The sequence below is a fragment of the Megascapheus bottae genome, chromosome 5 (assembly GCF_031878675.1).
Source record: "Megascapheus bottae isolate mThoBot1 chromosome 5, mThoBot2.hap1, whole genome shotgun sequence".
In the NCBI taxonomy this organism is placed as follows: Eukaryota; Metazoa; Chordata; class Mammalia; order Rodentia; family Geomyidae; genus Megascapheus; species Megascapheus bottae.
Window position 1 is genome coordinate 67,076,034 of NC_143513.1, and position 19,780 is coordinate 67,095,813.

At 41.7% G+C, this 19,780-nt stretch overlaps 1 protein-coding gene and 1 pseudogene across 1 annotated transcript in view; one reads left to right on the forward strand and one right to left on the reverse strand.

Moving 5' to 3' along the window:
• The window catches only part of Snd1 (staphylococcal nuclease and tudor domain containing 1), a 450,499-nt gene that overhangs the window by 323,129 nt on the left and 107,590 nt on the right, over positions 1 to 19,780 (forward strand). The gene's annotated exons all lie outside the window — the stretch shown is intronic.
• Positions 8,256 to 8,592, reverse strand: LOC150063534 (small ribosomal subunit protein eS26 pseudogene; annotated as a pseudogene).

The window sequence follows — 19,780 nt, forward strand, 5'->3', positions numbered from 1 at the left end:
CCATAGAGAACACATCATTAGCTCTAACGGATGTTTTACCAAGGAGTGTCCCTCTGTTCACACCTCAAAACACAAGTCTTAGGTCAGGGGCAATGGCCCACACCTCTTAATTCCAAGCTACTCAAGAGATGGAGGTAAGAAGAATGAGTTCAAGGCCAGCCTGGCTAAAACTTCAGGTTCAGGCAATGGAGGTATATACGGGATTCCCAGCCACTTGGGAGGCCTAAGGAGGAGGGTCACAATCTGTAGGTGACCCCAAGGAAAAATGAAGACCTTCCTTGAAAAATAAACTAATACACAAAAGGCTGCATAGAGGCTTGGCTAAAGTAGAGTGCTTGCTCAGCCTCCCCCCCCCAAAAAAAAAAGAAAGAAAAAGAGGAAAGAGGAAAGAAGGAATTACAGATCTTTAGGACGTGCCATGAGGCTGGATGGGAGAACAGGCAGCATGTCCCTTGGTCCAGTTCTAGTTTTAGACTCTGCAGAGGGACAAGCCATGGAGAATCTCCTCTGACCTCTTCCTACCACTGCTGGCACTGTTTTGAAGGCCATAGCTCTCCAGAGCGGTCTCTGGTAGCTCTGTAAAATCTCTTCTCTCCTTTCTGGTTGAGTAGGGCCCACATAGACTCTGTGTATGTGTGTGTGGGCACCGTCCACAGAAGGAGGTTGCCTTATTTATTTTGGGTCCATGAGCTTGCGTAATGTGCCTATTTAACACCCTCCTAAAAATGCTTTTCAGCACATGAGCAAGTAACGAAGCCCACTAAATCCTGCCTCTTCTGGGCACAGTGGGCTGTTTAAGGTTGTTCCCGCAGCCATGTATTTATGGACAAGGGCTGGAGTTATGACATTTATCTCTGTTGCTTAGGGTACTGATTTATATCTGCCTGCATCTCCCTTGGAGAGCTGTACCTTATCTAGAGGGGGGGGAGAGGGAGAGAGAGAGGAGAGGAGAATATTCCCATAACTCATGCCATGGGGCACCCAGACTGTCAGTCTGAGGAGCTACTTTGCCTCCTAAACAAGGACTTGTGGGGGGTGGGGGAGGCAACACCAGCTTGTATACACAAAGAAGCTTTGCTGGTAAAAATTATCTAGGATTGAAAACTGTCGCTCCTAATTTGCTCTACTTGGGGTGCTGTTTGACCTGCCTCTGGGCGTATCCTCCTCTTCTTCAGTCTCCCTGGCAGGAATCCATGGGTTTGCAGTCTCTTCTTCCTCAGTGAGGCGCTAGTGTTCCTGCTACTGTCCTCAGCACCCTTCTGATCTGACTGCCTTGGACAAGGGAAACTGTTCTAAAGTATATATTGCTTGTGACATCATTCGTGCCAGCCCCCTCCTTCAAACTTCTCAGGCATTCCTTTGCCTTCAAAATAAGCATTCTTAGTCCATGATCCATATCCCTCATCCTGCTAGCCTTGTCCCACTTCCCCATCCAGCCCTGTTCTTGAACAGAGGCCCCAGGAGGTAACAGACCCAGTTGTGCTGACCTCAAGCTTGTCTCTCTCTCTGCTAGCTCTGCAGTTTCCTTCTAGTCCTTCATCACCTCAGGACTCTGGCATAGGTATTTGCATAGAATTATCTGTTGACATGTCTGTCACTTTACTAGCCCCAGTGTGTCCTGTCTTTGGTACAATGTGTGTCGCATAGCAAGTATTGCATCTATGAATGCTACGCAAACAATGCGTTCATATAGCAATCCCCTGCCAGGTGTCTGTTCCTCTTTCCATTCTTCATGACTCTGTATGTATCCAGAGCCTAGGTATCCCCCTTTGTGTGTAATATGATAAATCAAGAAGCCAACTCAGTGGCTCACACCTAAAATCCTAAAGGAGGCTAAGATCTGAAGAACCAAGCAGAAGACTTCATGAGCTTGATTACATCTCCAATGAACCAGTGAAAAGTCAGGCTGAAAATGTAACTCGGGTGGTAGAGTGACAGCATGAGCAAGCACAGGGTCCCTGAGCTTAAGCCCCAGAGGTAACCAAAAAGAAAGGTATCTCAGACAGTAAGATGGATGGTGGATGGACATATTGTCTGTAGGGACAAGCAACTGTGTGGGAGGGGGAGGTGCACTTGCAAAATCAGTAGTCTTAACGCAGTGAATAGGCAGAATAAAGGCAAAGTGAGACTATGTATAGAATAGTTCTGGAATTTCATTCAAGAAAGAGGTAATGGGGTTAAAATCATCAGGAAAGGCTCCTTGAAGGGCCTGAAGCTTCGGCAGAGCCTTGAGGGCTGTTTTCAGGTCTATCTCCTCATCATCCTGGACCTGAGTGCTGCAGTTTGATTAATGTATGCACATCAGTGAACATACATCCTTGTTTTCTTTTTTCTTTTTCTTGTCTCTTTTTTTTGGGGGGGGGGCACTTCTGACACTGTCCTCCTTTGTTTATTTTACTGTGCATCAGTCATCACATCCTTTTTTGGTATGTGGGGTCCATTGAGGCAAGGATTTCTGTCATAGCATGCCCAGTGGTCAGTGCCTTGAGCATTGCCTAGTTCTTCATGAGCATTTAATCCTGAGAGGCATTAGGGAAACATAGCATTCACCTGTCTGCTCTTCAGTGGCGCAAGCTGTGGAGCAACAAGTAATTGAAATACATGATCTTATAGTTCTAGTCCTAGCTCCCCAAGAAAGTCAGTCCTGGTCTGTGAAGCTTTTTCTCAGAGGTATCATGCCATGCTGTCCCTGTTGTTTTTGAGTAATAGGAACAGAGAAGTATAATGGCTATGTGGTCATCTGTGGACCCAATAGAACGGCCCTTGGTACTGGCTAATTCACCAACTCCTGTCTTCTCTTGAAGAGGGCTTTTACCTAATGACAAAAATCCATCCCCACCCTGTGGGACTAGTAGCCAGTTAAGTGGCTGTGTCATTGAAGCATGCCTTTGATCAACTGGGACTCCTTCCTTACCTTATTCTTTGGATGCCACAGCCGCCACCTGTAGACTCAAAGCAGACACTGATCATATCACCTCCTTAGTTTCTGTTGTTTTTGTGGTACTTGAACTTTTGAAACAGCACCAAGATGGAGGTTTGTCCCTGGCAGTCTTGAGTGTGCATTAGAGGGTCTGCGTTTTCCACAGCAGTGTTTCTTAGGGTCAGGCTAGGGATTATGTAGTAATAATAATACAGTTAATGGAATTCTGATCAGCTGTGGCAAGGGTCTGTGTTGGCGGCTATGGGCAGAAGCAGATAAGAAAAATTATGAACACCAAAAGGTTCAGCAGAATCTCCTAAAAAAAATCAGAAAGAAAAGGCCCATCTAGACCCTTTATCCCTATCAGTTACCACAAGCGATTTAGGACAAAACTTGTGGATCACTTTAGCAGATACTGTTTCTCCAGTGCTGTTCATCTGCTTTACAGTAAATGATCTGACTTAGTATAAACAGTAATCCTGTATTTATTCTATAATATTTTTGTTTATTTGTGTGCTTATGTCAGTACATAAGCACTGGGGCTCAAGCTCAGGGTCTTGTGCTCTTGATTGGCTTTTTCTCTCAAGCTAGAGCACTACCACTTGAGTCACAGCTCCACCTTCCAGCTTTTTGCTTGAGATAAGCCTTAAGGACTTTACTGCCTGGGATGACTTCAAACCATAATCTTCAGATCTTAGCTTCCTGAATAGGTAGGATTACTAGTAGGAAGCAGCCCAGTCGTCCCTGTATATGTATATGGCACTTCTGAAATCTTTCTGGCATGTACTGTACAGCCACATGGTGGCTGCGGATGTGAGGGTAGACTCTGACTGCTGAGCACTACCTTTGAGTGCCAAGCTGAAAGGCTGAAGTCCACATCTCCATGGGTCCCAGCTTCTGTGTAAAGGGCAGTGTAGCCACTAGATACGTGTGCCAAATCTTCTTTGGTTTACACTTGTGCCTGTAGTCTACACTTGTTCCTTCTCTGTAGAGCTCTGCCTGCTGCATTTGGAAAGAGATGTGGGGCTATCTGCAGCTGCCTTACACCTTCCCCTGAGCCTCTGCAGAATAACTAGGTAGGATAGAGCTGCTGAGGAATAAGCCACTAGACAATACTGTTAGAAATCAGATACAAGGACCGAGTAAAACCTGCCCCTAAAGTTTCTGCAGTCACAAAAGAATTCAGTCTGAGATGAGAGGCAAGCAATGCCAAGAAAGTGAAAGAAGGTGCAGCATGCTTGCCTGTTCACCAATAGCTGCTTTTTTTAGAGTTCTAAGACACTGTTCAATTAGCCAATTAATAAAAATGAATATGCCATTGGAAGCTACATTTGTGTGGGGCTTTGTGTTGATGTTGTTAAATTGGCTAATTTAACACCAACCTAGATGGTAGTGCTGGTAATAGCAGCAGCCCACGAGTTCAGGAGAAGGTGGAGCGATTCTCTCCAGAGCTTCTCTGGGCTTTGTTGCTTGCCCTGTGTGTTCACTGTGAAAGGAAGTTGGATAAACAATAGCTAGACATCCCCTGGCTGTGGCCTCCATGGCTCCATAGTCTGCTTGCCAAATCTGCTTGGGTTCTAGGGAATAGCACATCAAGAATTGTCTCTTTATACTGCACTGTGATCATTATTTTTTTTTACCTATATTCCTTCTCATAGAGCTGTCTGTGTATTTAATCGTCCTTGAATGCAAAACATTGTACAAGCAGGGTTCTCACTCTGGCCTGGCTACCCCATTTGGTGTTTTTTTGTCCTTACCTAATCTTCTTTCATTCACTGTCTCCTCCTGGATTGAAGCCTTTGCAATTTATACTTACATCTGGATGTGCTGTGGCTCAGTCCTCCTACACATTCAGACCTTTTAGTCAAATAGCACCTTTTCCATAAGGATCTCCCTAGTTCTCCTGTGTAAGATTTCAAAACCACCTTCCAACGCCCTGTCATGCTGTACAGATGGTACTTGTTTGTATAGTTTTCTCTACTTAACTGGATTGTTAAGTTCCAAGAAGGCAGGGATTCTATCTCTTTTGTTTCTGGATGTATATATATTCCCAATGAATAAAACAAAGATTGGTACATATTAAGTACTATGTGTATATATATATAATGGATTTTAATTAATACTCATCATATTGTTTCTGGATATATATATATACATATATATTCCCAGTAAATGAAGCTTGGTACACATTAAGTACTTGATATATATTTTGTGAATGAATGGATTTTAATTAATACTCATCATATTCCCCTATGGTTTGGAAATCTGAAAAAGTATGTCAGTGAGTATAAGCTTTCATTCCATCTTCATCTATCTGTTCTCACTCAGATTTGCTTATCCCAGATGCTACCCATTTGTCCTCTGGAACTGCCTGGATGGGGTGACGAATTAGGGAAAACTGTACCTCTGTCTGTCACTTCTTCTCTGGGTCCATGTGACAATACTGGGCCAGTATTATCAATGCTGTCACAGAAACTTGTTTTTCTTAGGCTTCTAGACTAGATTCTTGTTGATTTCTTTGCCATAGTGGAGTTCTGGGTAGTTCCCAAGATAGTGCATTACCTGGGATTGCTTGTGTTAGCATTATTATTCCCTACTCACCAAATGTAATTAGTGACCCACAACCTCAGTAGCCAGAAGCAAGCACGCACTTGCCCATGCACATATACACACACATTTCCTACAGCTCTTTGGGGTTTGATGCTCTCCTGTGAGAACTGCTTATCTGTAGTAGATTGAAGAAAACATTTCATCGCAGACATCTATCATCTGGAAAGGAATGAGAACACAAGTTTTGTTAGGAGCACTAAGGGCCCAGCAGAAGTTAAGTAAAGATAAATTAATAATGAAGTCCAGTCAGCCTGGTTATATGAATTTTTCCAATTCAGCTATGTTCTATAGCCTAGGGGCATCAGAGACTGAGAAAGTAGACCTGAAATCTGTATTCACCATGATCCCTCCATGTTGATCTGTGAAGAAAGAAAATGGACCAGGTTGCCATCAATATTCACATCTCTTCTAAGTGATACTTGAGTAGGGATTAGAGCCAGATTCTGAGTGCCTTCAAAAGAAAAGGAAATTGAAGTGAAAACTCAACCTCTGTGGGATTGAGTGATTCCTGGGATGCAGCTTACCAGAGTCCCAAGGGAATTTGAGAAAGTTTTCTACTGCTTAATATGTCCTTTCATTTTTAGATGGACTTGGGAAACACACACAAATCTCTGGCAAAGGTCAAACTTCCATTTTCCTGGCAAGAAAGTGTATTAATCAAATGTATCCTCCTTAAAATGGACCATGAAAAAACATATGTAGGCCCTCTGGGTTTTTCAAAATCCAATGGCATTTTATCCAGATAGCTTATTACATTTAAAAGATAATATACAATATATACCTATCTGCTTTGCACATTAAGGCTACTAATAATTCAGTGATGTAAAGTTGTTGTCAGTGTTTCCCCCTCACCCATTAAGGATATGTTCCAAGAACCTTAGATAATGTCTAAAACAAGAGACAATACATAATAATAATCTCTGGGTATTTTTTACATAAATTTAATTTGTAAACTAGGCTCAATATAAGATTAGCAGCAATAACTAACAAATTTATGGCAATATACTGATGTGAAAGTACTGTTAAAATGCTTTCTCGTGTGTGTGTGTGTGTGTGTGTGTGTGTGTGTGTGTGTGTGTGTGTGAAAGTACCTACTGTACTTTCTGTCTTCTTTTCACTTCAGAGATGTGCTTGATAGCATTTCTGGCAAATCTGAATTGCCAGCATCAATAATAGCCTTTGGAGATCTGATTAGGTAAAATGAGGGTTACTTGAACACAAACACAGCAGTACTACCACAGTCTATCTGAAAACTGTGATAGCTACTGACTAAGTAAAGAAAGTTAAAGATTCCGTCTCACGATCCATAGTGACATGCACTTTAAAACTTAACAAATTATTTATTTCTGGATTTGTCATTTAATAATTTGGGGCTGCAGTTGCCTGTGGGTATCTAAAACTATAGAAAGCAAAACTGTGGATAAAAGCAGAGCACTGTTATCTAAGAGTATTTCTAAACTCATGGATGGCATGTTTCTCATATGGTAACTATGAATAGTATTTACTTACATTTTCTTTTCAAATGAAGTTACAAGAGAGTGGACTTTAGATTCAGGGCTACTTGAAAAACAAACTGCAACTCCAGAATAGAGAACAAAAGAAACCTTAGGATAGCAAAAGTAATAAAATTAAACTCTTGATTTGAGCATTTGCTACTGTAAAAAAAAACAAAACAAACAAACAAACAAAAAAACACGTGCAGAAACCCTCATTATCCAGAAAGAAGGGAAGAAAGCAGAACCTAAAACCAAAACAACCAAAATTTGAATACTACTTTTGCCATGTGAGATTGTCTAATCAGCCTCATTTTCTTCTATTGCCATCATCAGCTTCTGTTTGTTCTGATGCTTCATTTTTAGTATCTTCATAGGCTTATGAAAGCAGAAAGATTGCCTGGGTTAGAACAAACTTCCCTGCCATTTTCTCAACGAGAATAAATCAGCACAAATGCCAGCTCCCACTCTCTCACCAGGCCTTTGAGACCTAGTTGGAAGCACAGGGGTCAATTTTACCAAGCTAAATGAAAATCAACAAACAGGACACTATGTTCTTACAAAGGAGAGTTGACCATTTTTTTTTGGAGGTAGAAGGTAGCTTACAAAGGGAACCTTTCAGAACTCCTATCCTGTGAAAGGTAGAAATCTGCTCTTGTAAGCATATTACTATCATATCACATGACTTAAGAACATTCACAATAGTTTAAACATTGGATAACTACATTGTTACACATAAGGTATGCTTTTTCTTATTATTGGAAAAGAAAAAGTAATTCCCAAGAAATGCAACATAAAACTGGAGTACTCTTTGCATAAGGAAATAGGATGGATTCTCCCACTACTTGGAATTGCTGTGTTGGAAGGAAGATGGCGAAAGGGAATGAATATAATCAAATAAATTAAGCTTGCTGTGTAAGCAAGCTGACTACAAATCAAACAGAGAAGTGTTTGCTAAGGAATATGTGATCTTACTTGAAGCTGAAGGAAACCAGACTCTTTGTACATATGTGTATATTTCTCTTGACATGTGCAAAGAGCTGTTGTGTTTCCTCTTCTCAAACTTCTTTGGTGAAAAGAATCAATGAAGAACACTGAAGAGTGAATGTTCCCAAATATCAAGTGTAGACAGACTTGTTGGACAGAAGGTTGGACATTTTAAAGTATAATTTCCATTGTCTTTATTTTCTACCAGAAGATACCTTTTCTTCAGTCCTTAAGTATTTAGCTTCTTACACAGGTTTTGGTGGAGATTGTGGAGCAGTCCCAGCAGGTCTAAATTGGGTTGGAGGTATTGGGTCTTTACAAGCTTCAGGAGGTCCGTTCCTGACCTACCTGCTGTGAATGGCACAACTCACACAATGATGGAGCATTATGTAGAACTTGGGAAGCATAAGCATTGAAAACACTCGCTTCAGAAATGTCCCTGGTGGCCGCATGTTCAGAAAGACAAATTTCTTAATGGTCTTGTCCTTGGGTGCACAACAGGCACAGTGTTTACAGCAAGTAGGCCGCTCATGGCCTTTGTCCATTTTTGGCCAGACCATTGTTCCTCCTTTTTTTCATCATCTTGAAAGCAAGGGCCAGATAGGTGTGTGTGTGTGTGTGTGTGTGTGGAGACAAACAGTGAAATTGTCTTAGGCATTAACTGTGTTAGTGGCACAGGAGGGACCTCATACCTACTCAACCTACAGCTTCATACTCCAGCATAACATGTTAAATCTGGCTTTGTTGAACTGGTAACTCTCAGCTCAAGGCCACATCATACTCTACTGAAATCTATTTAAACACATACACAAGTCAAATCAACAATTACTTTCTGGTTTATTCCAATTGCATTCTATTTGATATGTTTTTCTCTACATCGTTAAACACCCTTATGCCAACATCATTATGTTCTGACCTGAACAAGGAGATTGGAGCAGGTCTATTATAAGCTGCTGAAAACACTTAAGCCTGGACAGCAAGTTGTCTAGGTTGGATGGATTGTAGATAGTGTCTAAGAAGTAAGACTAGGTCGTACTTACCTCTGATAGCTTTGAGGAAAAGGACTTTGTTCTATGTGAGAGGCATCCTATGAGTTGCAAGATATCTAGCATCTTGGCTCCCTTCCTACATGCCATAGCATCCTTTTGCCATCAGAAACACTAGGAACCTCAGTAGCCTTCCTCATACATCACTGGCTGCCAGGGGCTATTGCAACAGTGCAATTTGTTGGTTAGTAGCAGTAGGAGTGTTGGAGAAGGCAGGAAGTAGAAATTGAGAGAACAGCTGAGTTTAGGGGGCTGATGTTTCTAAACTCTTCTTTCAGTAGGAGCAGGGTTTTATGACAGGAAAATCTGGAGAGAAAACCCATGCCACCTTGATGCACAAGTTAATTCCAGAAATGGGACTGGTGGGTGAAAAAAAGCCTGTTTGCTGAAGTCACGATGGAGAAAATCATTAAGGAATGTAATTTCTGCTTTCATGTAACTGTCACTTGTTGCCATCCGGGCTGTATCTTTCCGGAAGCATGAATAACTGCAGCTTGATTCACTCCCTTCCTGAGTTCCCAGCTGTTGTCTGTTCTTCATGCTTCACAGACCTCAGCCAGGAGCACATCCTGGGATCTAAGAGATGCAGACACCTGCTTCCTGTTCAGCACCCTGTCCCTGCTGGCTTACCCCTACTCCTGCCATGCTTTTAGAATCCAAAGTATTCTCTTAATGGGTCATATTGATCTATACTGTTTCACTTACAGTGCCTGTTTTTGCATTAGAGTGTGATTACTTTTCCTTTGCAAAGAAACTTCCTAAAGAGTATTTCCAAGAGGTAACTCTGAGTGAATTCATGGGCTGTCCATCACCAAGTATGGCCATTTTCAAGAATGCTAAAACTTCCCCCAGGAAGATTATCTTTCATAAGGATTAATTTATGTAATAACACATTTCAGGGTGTTTTCCCATGTGTTTTTCTTCCTGGATGCTTATTATGGTGCTGTGAGCTTGGAAAAACTATTGTCACTACCATTTAACTAGTGAAAAGCTAAGATTCCACAAAGTCGTTACTTAGCCAAGGTCGTCCAGCTTCATTAAGGATGGAACTGGCACTTACTACTCCACCATTTCCTCCCTTTTCAGGGACTGAGGGAGGAGACCAATTTGATTTGTCCTCTTTGGATGTCAGAACAATGTTTCTTTTTTTAAAAGAATATTTTAAGCTTTTCAATTCCGATCTTCCATTGAGACAAGTTCTTTATTCTTCTGCCAGCGAATTGTGACCTCCTGTCAATCAGATATCTCTATCTCCCTTTAACCCACTGTACTCTGGCTTGTGAAACTTGTCTCAGCAACAGAAGCAGCAGTCCATGTTGTCTGATAGCTGTATGTTATGTAGTTGATGACATTTCCATACGAGTAGGAAGTTGAAGATTTTTGCCAAGTGGAGATGAATTCTAAAACAGCCCACTTTTTACTCTTAGATCCCTTTGATTAGACATTGAGAAAGGGAAAAGCTGTGATAATGGTTCTCAGATAGATCATAATTTTAATTAAAATGAAATCTGACTGATAACATGAAAAGCTGTATTTAAATAGTGGCTATACACACAAGGTTGAAATAATCATTCTTTTTTGATGATACCAGAATTGGTTGGGAGAAAAGTGCATAGTGGGCAGTTGTGTTTTCTGAGGCTTAGCAGCAAGAACACATCAGAATTAGGTTGTGTTCTCCCAGGGATAGTGGAATGGAAAACTGAGGGTGGTTATTGATGTGCTCAGTCTTTGGTGGCAGAAGGATGCTCTGGCATTTAAGGGGGTGGGCAAAATGCCAAACATCCTGCAACTCATAGGACCATCCACCACAAGGAGGAAATATTCCACCCCAAATGCCACTCATGCTCCCATTGAGCTACATGGAAAACTATTTTGGTGGCTCTCAGAGGGAACTTCTGAGGCTTCCTTGCTTTGGCTTCACATCCTAAATGCCAGAGAATCATTTGAAATGGGGACAGCATCATTCTATACTCACTGGGCTTGGGGTTTCCTCCTTTGCAAGTCTTCTGCACTCTCATACACCTCTGTTGCCTCCATCTTGACATGATCCCCCCCCCCCCCCCCGCCTCATGTCAGTTTCACCACTCCTGGGACACAGTAGGAAGGAAGTGGGTATAGTCAGTGGGTAGGTGGGTTAGTCATCAAATCGATCGTTGTACCCAACTATTGAGTTCTGAGGAAGAGGATCGTACAGAGAAAACATTATTCAAGTAGGCATTGAGTGCCTCAAACCAGGCAAGAGTGGTGAGTGCTGAGTGTCTATCAATGTGATCAGACAGACCCAGCTAACTGATACAACTGCAAAAATATATAATACAAGAAGGAGATGAACCAGAATGTTCAGTGTCTACTTCATCACCTATGAGATTGAAAAGTTGGGCAAAGAAAATCAAGGGTCTTTTAATAAGTCCATCTTGGGAATTCTATAATATATTCCTTTTTTGAGGAGGACAGTTAAGCATAGTGCATTACAAAATGGGGGTTTCTGAGTCACCAGAATAGACTCTATTCTGGGTCTGTCTTTATCAACTTTAGCCTCTTCTTCCTTGGTTTTCTCACTTGTACATTTAAGTGGCTCTAAACAGTAAATAGCATAATGCATGAAAATAAAAGCTTGATCCAGTGCCCAAAGCAACCAAGTTCACACTGAAATTATAGTAGCAGTTATACTGATTTCTTCTTGAGTGTTCCATCTAGTCTCTTCAAGTCCTTATAAACCAAATCTAGTTATATTACCAACTGTTTCCTAATATTTTTTCAAAGTCCAGCTTATCTGTTCACTCAGGAAAGATAAATAAAACCAGAATTCTGTAGTATAAATCAGGTCTCCACATAACCTGAGTAAGATGAAGTGCATTCAACCCGAACTGACAGGATACAGTGGGAAGAACGCCTGCCTGTCAGAAGATAGGGTTCTAATCTCTACTTTATTGGGATGTCAGTCGCCAAGTGACCTTGTATAGGTCATTGAATTGCTACAATTTCCAGTCCCCTCCTGTAAAAATAAGGAGTTTAGACTAAACTGATACCCAGTACATTGTGTTTTTAAAATATTTCTTTAAGGCTAAACATGGTGGTACACACCTATAATTCCAGCTACTTGGAAGGTGATAGCAGGAAAAGAATCTTGAGTTTGGGGTCCTACTAGACACAGATCAAGGTTTGACCTTGTCTCAAGGGAAAAAACTAAAACTAAAATCCAGAAGACATAGACTGTTGCCTAGCATGTACAAGGCACATGCTTGACTACAATATAGAGAAAGGATTTGAAATGACCCAACCAAGGTAAAGAAGTGCGGCTGAGATGTGATTGTCACCAATCTGATGAAATATATGGCAGTGATTTAGGTTACATAATGGGAATTGCCCAGTAAAGTTTGAATCTACAGACTTTGTTCTTCTTGTTGGTCATAGAGCATGAACTCAGGCTTCTTTTTTTTCTCAAGGATAATGCTTGAGCCAAAGCACCACTTCAGCTTTCTGGTGGTTGGTTAGAGATTAGAGTCTCACAGACTTTCCTACCTTTTGAACTGCATCTTCAGATCTCAGCCTCCTGAGTAGCTAGGATTGCAGACATGAGCCACTGAACCCAGCTAAATCTGGTGCTGAGTCTGTCAACTTTTGTTGGTTATTTGGTAAAGGGGGGGAAAAGAGGAGAGGTCAGTGCTCTGGCTTGTAAGCAATAAAAAGTCTGAGATGACAGTTTTGACACACTGGATGTTCAATGCCTGTGGAATTTGCTGGTCTAGGTAAAATCAATAGAGGGATAGAAATAAAGGGTAAAACTTGGAGATCCATCAATATATAATGTGTCTAAAAGCCCAAAGGGTCCAAGCATAGAGTTTGGAATGAAAAGCAGACAAGAACATGCCACCACAAAGCTCCAAGTGTTTAGAGGGATGAGAAGGCAGAGTCCTAGGCACAGTGGAGAGAGGAAGAGCCCCACAGGAAGGGTTAATAAAGCAAGCCCCTATGGGCAGAGGAAGGAGCTATAAAAGCCTTTGTCCAGGCCTCTCTATTGCTGGCCATGGAAAGAAGCTTTGAAGCAACCTTGGGAAGGTATTCAATACCCAGCCACCCACCCGTTGCTTCATTTTTCATCTTTATTCTTTCGATTTTCCTCCTCCAAATAGGTGTCTGTCTCCTTCAGTGAACTGTGCCTTCTCATGAGAGGCCATGTTACTCCTTCTCCTCTTTACTTAGCAAAATCTAACCACCAGACCTTTCATGAAGTACCAGGTCCCCAGATGGCTGAGTTACTTTCGTTTCCAAAGCCATACTGCTTTAGGTGACCTTCCCTGATCTACCTGCCTCACCCTACTTGGATGCTGTCTGGCTTAACTATGGAAACTTGTGCCTAGCTGCCAGGCTGTGATCCTACTTTTTGGCAATGGACAGGGATGTTGGAAACCTGACTGCAGCCTCCCAGGGGCAGCCAGCAGTACAGCCTCTTAGGGAACGCCACTGTCTTCCAGCAAGCTAGGTGGCTCCTTCACTTACATAAGATGCGTGTGTGCTGGCAGGGAAGAGCTGCCTGAGTGAGTGTTTAGCAAAAATGATTTGTGTGCAGTTATTTTGAGACCCTAGGGGAGCGAATGGCAGCCAAAGCCTGCAGTATTTTAAATTGTATCACTCATCTGCAAAGATTAATACATTATAGCATCTCTGCCAGAACATTGGTAAAAAGGAAAATAAGAATGTTAGGGTCCCAGCCAATTGTAAACTCAACTCTCTCCAGCCACAAGGTGACTTCAGAAATTTCTATCCAACTTGATAGCTCAAGATTTTCTCAAACTCTTCTCATTCCCATCTGCCCTATAGATACCTAGTAAATTTCCCTCAGGAAGAGCAATGTGATGGCCTTCTCATGGTGAGGAACAAGTAGACTTGGTAGGAGATAGAGAAGTGAGCCCATAAGCTGTGGCAGCCCAGAACACTGGCGTTCTTAGTGACTAGGCTTCTTGAAGTTTCAGATTGATGAGGAAAAATCCCCTATAAAGCAAACCCCTTCCCTCCTGCCTCAAACACAAACAGCTGTCTGCTAAGCCTGGGTGAATTACAGAACAGAGGATTTTCCAGTTTAGTGACATGAGGGGAGACAGCTTCCATATGAGACACTTCTCTTGTTGTTGTTTTTCCCTTGGCTGTTATGCTGTGAAATTTGCCTCACCACTCCCCACCCACCCTGGTGCTGACAGCTGTCCTCTTTGCCATTCAGGAGCTAGTGTCTCTTAGGAGGGCAATCTGAGAAGGAAAAGGCCTGTTTCTTTCCCCCGGGTTCCCACTTGTATAGCCTGAGAATTTCTTCTGTCCAGTGATCTAATTGCCTTCTGACCTGGAGGGATCCATTTGGGCCCCAGGGTATTTGATGGATTGCAGAGATCAGGGCCCAAAAAGAAAGAACCCTGGGATAGGCCTGGCTTTATTTTTAGAGGACATAAAATTACTTATGACCAAACTTACTAAAACAAAAATGTATTATTGTATCAAGCCAATAGCCACAAGACATGTAGCTTCCCAGACACAAGGACATCCCGCCCTACCTTTTTCTTTATAATGCCCTGTCACAGGCCTCTTAACATACCCCAGTCCTGGGCATAGTGTGGAGACACGGACAGGCCATACTCAAGAGTATCGCTTGTGCTTGCAAGCATGCATGTGTATGTATGTGTGAGAAACAGAGTCAGAGAGATAAATTGGTAACTTCTGTCCACATCTCTGAGGAGCCAGTAACTACAGTTCTAAATGGCTTCAGCCGATGTGCTACAGGACAAGAACAGCCTGACAGAGAATGAGAAACACAATTATGTCAGATGGCATAAACAAGCCAGCATCTACCCAATCTGTGAAAGGGGATTTGGAAGAGGTAAAAAGGATGTGTTCAGGCAGATTTCTTGCTGAAGAAGGGATTGGCCTTTCCCCACTTACAAAGAATGAGATTTTAGGCCACTGGGAGTGTGGCTAAAAGATCCAGCCACAGCTGTCTCTGCTATACTCCTCTACAGACATTGTCTCTATGTTTGTGCCCCGTGGTAGTTACACCATTGTCTCAGTCATCCCAAGTGACTGGGGTCATTGAAACAGGTGGTGTCTCCTACCTTAGGCCCCTGAATATAATTTCAGCCTTGGGAAAGAAGCCCTACACACACACACACACACACACACACACATACACACACACACACTCCTTTTTCTTTTTTCCTTGGATGAGTGCATGCTGGGGTGCATGCACGTGCTCGCACATACACACACACACACACACACACACACACACACACACACACACACAAAACATCTGCACCTGTACCCTTTGGCTGCTCTAAACACCTGTTGTCATTATTAGAGTGTGTACTTAGTTAACAACTATACTTGGAAAATTTCTCTCCCCACACCCTCCTAAATACACCATTGCCTGTTCCTGGGCATCCTTACCCCTTTTTAGGAATCTTATTTGGAGCTGGCCCCTACTGTCTTTCGGGTGTGCAGTTATAAGCATGCTTAAACCTTTTCTCCCTGAACAATCAGCACAACCCCTATGGCTCAGGTTAATCTCTCCTGGGCAGTGGCACGACAAGGGGAAGCTGGTCTATCAGGGACTGACTTGCTCTTCCCAATTGTATCCAGTGTCATAGTTCAAATCCTGGCACTGTAGTACCCTGTTGCCACACTGTGACAAAAGTAAAAGAGCCTCACTATTTGCACACTGAACCTTCCCTGAGCACCAGCATGCTAGTGGCTGAAATAATCTCTGCTGCAGCGTTGTATCAGTAGAAAGGAAAGGAAGTAGATGCAGAGCCTTTTCTTTCTCCCTCAGGTCTCCCAAACAGGGGAAATAATCACTTCAGTAGAACAGTCTTTCCCTGAATTCTGCAAAGTGGATTCTAGGCAGTGGTTTGGATTTACCATTCCTTTTTATCCCCCAGAGCCAGTGATTGAGAGAAGAAAATGAGTAGACTGCTTGTCACAACACCACCAGAATCTCCACAGTGCCTAGGGCTGCTGCTGAGAGATGGAGAAAGGAAAGGGGGCCAGCAAGTAGGAAACCTTTGAGTGGCTAGCCTTAGCTCCCTTGCCTCTTGGGAAGGCTTACCTTACCTTAGCCCACGGAGTCCTTCTGCTGCCACTGCAGCATCCTGTTTGAAATAAGAATCTGGTCACCAGTTACATCCTCTCTCCTTCCCATTTTCTCCTAAAGCAGCCTATTACTCTGCCCAAACTCTTAACAGATCAGGGGAAGAATGCTTCTCATTATACATCCCCATCAGACCTTTTTAATTAAATCAGCCAAAAGATTCCCAGTTTGAAGACTCCCTTCATGTTACATGGGTTTAAAGAGGAAAAGGATAGGATAGTAAGAAATCAAAACTCTTGTCTCAGGTGGGCCTTGGGAATGTTAGCCCAGAGAAAATAAAACAGAAGGATGAGAAGAAAGAGATGTGACTTCACATATTTGAAGGGCTGTCAGGTGAGTAATGGATGTTTTATGGAGTCCCAGGAAACTATATCGGCTCTTAGAGGACCTAGGATGTGTGAATGGTAAGTTGTGATTTTATTGGATAAAGCACAGGAAGTCACTCGAGTTTTGAGCAGAACATATGCTTTAGGAAGATTATTCTGGTAGCTCTGTTTGTGTCCTAAACAAGCAGTTAGGTTAGCAATCTTAAGCATCCTGTGTACACTTCCCATACTCACATGGGTGGAGTATGAAAAAATCAAAGAGGAGTGGAAAGACAGTGGTGAGACCAAAATGGGATATAAAGGAGGAAGGAGACTTTGGCCTAGGTACATTGAATTTGAGGCTGGAATAGTGTACCAACCAAAGGGAGATCTCTGTAAGACATTTGGAAATGAGACCTAGAGCTTAGAGTTTGCAAGTCTGTGATTCTGTATACTCACCATTATAGGTAAAGTGAGTTTTTGTCAGCCTACAAGGCCTAGAGACCTGGAGAAAAGCTAAGAGATAAAGGATCTTCCCACCCCACCCCCAGGACGTGGTACAGTGTTGAATTTGTTATTGAAATACCTATTATTAGGACTTAATATTGTTGGTAGACAGCCTGAGACCAAAGCCTGAGGAGCAAAGATATTTGTACATCAGCAGTGATAGTGATTGGCAGCATGTGGGGAAAGCAGTTACAAAGAAGAATAAGATGGTAACTCTGATGTTGTCAAGGTCCTACCTTATGAAATGTTTTTTATGGGGAAATCTAAGTCTTCAGGAGTTTGGGGTAGGGTGGGAAGTAAAGGAAAACAAGGTTACAGGTATACAAATATAAGGAAGGAGCCATCACAGAACAGAGTGTACAAAAGAAGAGCAAAGGGCACATACTGTAATCCATGTTACTTGCCACAGCCATCATTATATGATCAAGATTATATGATCATAAGAGCTAGGATTTTTTTTTTAGTATCTTATTTTCTTTTCATTATCTTTAAGTAGTTGTACAAAGGTACAAAGGAGTTGCCATTTAGTAATTTACTAATACATTTTTAATATTTTTATTGATAGTATAAATTTCCTTTTTTTTAATGGGGGCAGGAGATTAGTCTTGGGGTTTGAACTCAGGGCCTGGGTGCTGTCCCTGAGCTTTTTCACTCAAGGCTAGCACGCTACAACTATGAGCCACAGGTTCACTTCCAGTTTTCTGGTGTTTAATTGAAGATAAGAGTCTCATGAACTTTCCTGCCCTGGCTGGCTTAGAACTGAGATCCTCAGATCTCAGCCTTCTGTGTAGCTAGGATTGGTGTGAGCCACCAGCACCTGGCTTATTTTACCATATTCTTATATTCTAATTCTCAGGAGTGTTCACACATATACATCTTTGTAATATGTATTAGACATTTATATATTTACATCTATGAGAACAAATATGGCATTGATTTTTTTTTAACTAGCACACATTATCCTTGAGAGCAAGAATTAGCAAACCTTCTGTAATGAGTTAAACATTAAAGAATTTAGATTTTGTAAGCCTTACAGTCTTTGTCACAATTAACTACTCAACTCTGCCCTAAAATGAGTGGAGTATGGCTATCTTCCAGTATAGCCTCATTTATGGAAATGTGAATCTCATGATTTTTCACATCAAAAAATATCATTCTTTGGATTGCTATTCAACAATTCAAAAATAGGAAAAACCTTTCTTAACTTGCGCGTTGACTTAGTCCCTCAGAACATTGGCTGGCTGGCCCATACTTGAGATGTAATAACCAAAATAAACAAACTGTTGAGGATAATAGGTCAGCCTCTAATATCAGGATTTCAGTGCCAGCTTGGGCTGGGTAATGAGACCCTGTCTTTAATTTAATGCCATTATTTAGTTTCATCCCATAATTCTGTTAGTTTATCTAAGACAAGGTGTAACCATGGATCCAGAATTAGCCTTTGCTCACTGAGAAACTTGGCTCTTCAGAGGTCCTTTCTTTTTTGCTTCCTGTTTTTTTTTCCGTGAGTGAGTTTTCCCTCCTTCCTCCCACCCTCCCTTCTTTTAAGTTTATAAGATAAAGTGCTGACTTTCTGCTCTTAGATTTTTTTTTTTTACTTCATTCTTTTGGTTCTTGGGCCTTAATATTTTTGACTCTAGATGTTTTCTCTTCTACTTTCCAGTAGCTCATTTTACTAATTTCTAGACATTTGGAATTAGCTTGCTTCAGAAGAGGAAGAGCCTGAGCAATTTTCTTTGAATAAAAGCTCAAGAAAGACAATAGTTTGGAAGAACTTTGGACACAGTATCAGGATCATTTTGTTCAAATAATACAACACAGCTTGGTTAGAAAAAGTCATTCTAAATTTATGCAAGTAAGTAGCTCTTACATTTGGCAGCCAGGTGTATGCCAGAATACCTTCTGGAAACTTGTATTTGTAAGAACCACTTGGGTGTTTCCTGTGACTTTCTTCTCATCCTGAAATTAACATCTCTAGAAGCCTGAACAGTAGATTCAAATTTAAGACCACAATAAGGAACCCTTTGCTACCAGAACAGTAAAAGGGAGAGGGGGGACTTAAGTTTTTTAACTTTCAAAGAAAAAGTTTATTTATTTGAAATAGGAAAGGGAAGGAAAAACAAGATGATTGAGAGGTGGTGAAGGGAGGGAAATGGGAACAAAAACATGAGAAGGGGTATCAATGTGTGAGAAGTAATGCACCTACTATCTGGTAAGCCTTCTATACATTACAATAAGAAATAATAAAAAATAAAATAAAATAAATTGAAGTCAGTAAAAAAGCCAATAAAAAAAAAACCTCTATGAGATTCTCTTAGAAACCAGCTCCCCTTCCTTGTTCAGATGCAGGGCTTCTGCTTGTTAGACACTATCTTCAGAGCCTGTCTTACATAAATCGCTTAGCCATATAGGGACGTTCTTGTCATTCTGAAGGCCAGTATATCTGCCACTAGTTGACAATAAATAACAGTGTGAGCTGCTCCTTCCAGCAAACCCCTCGAATGGGTACATGGTGTGGCAAACCAGCAGGTGCCACCTTTAGTCCCCTCTGCAGCACAGCAGAAGCACCCTGTCAAGATGGTTGATGGCTGTGCTTATGGATGCCAGAGGAAAAGGGAACGTGGCACTCATTAATGAGCATTTTTCCTCTTTAAAAATGATTGTATAGATCTTGATCTGCAGTAGAGAGAATTAGAAAAGGTTGTCCCAATGCTGGCCTAATCGCTGTCTCCTGTACTATACTCCTTTTCCCTTTTAGTAAGTCTGTAGTGTCTAAGACT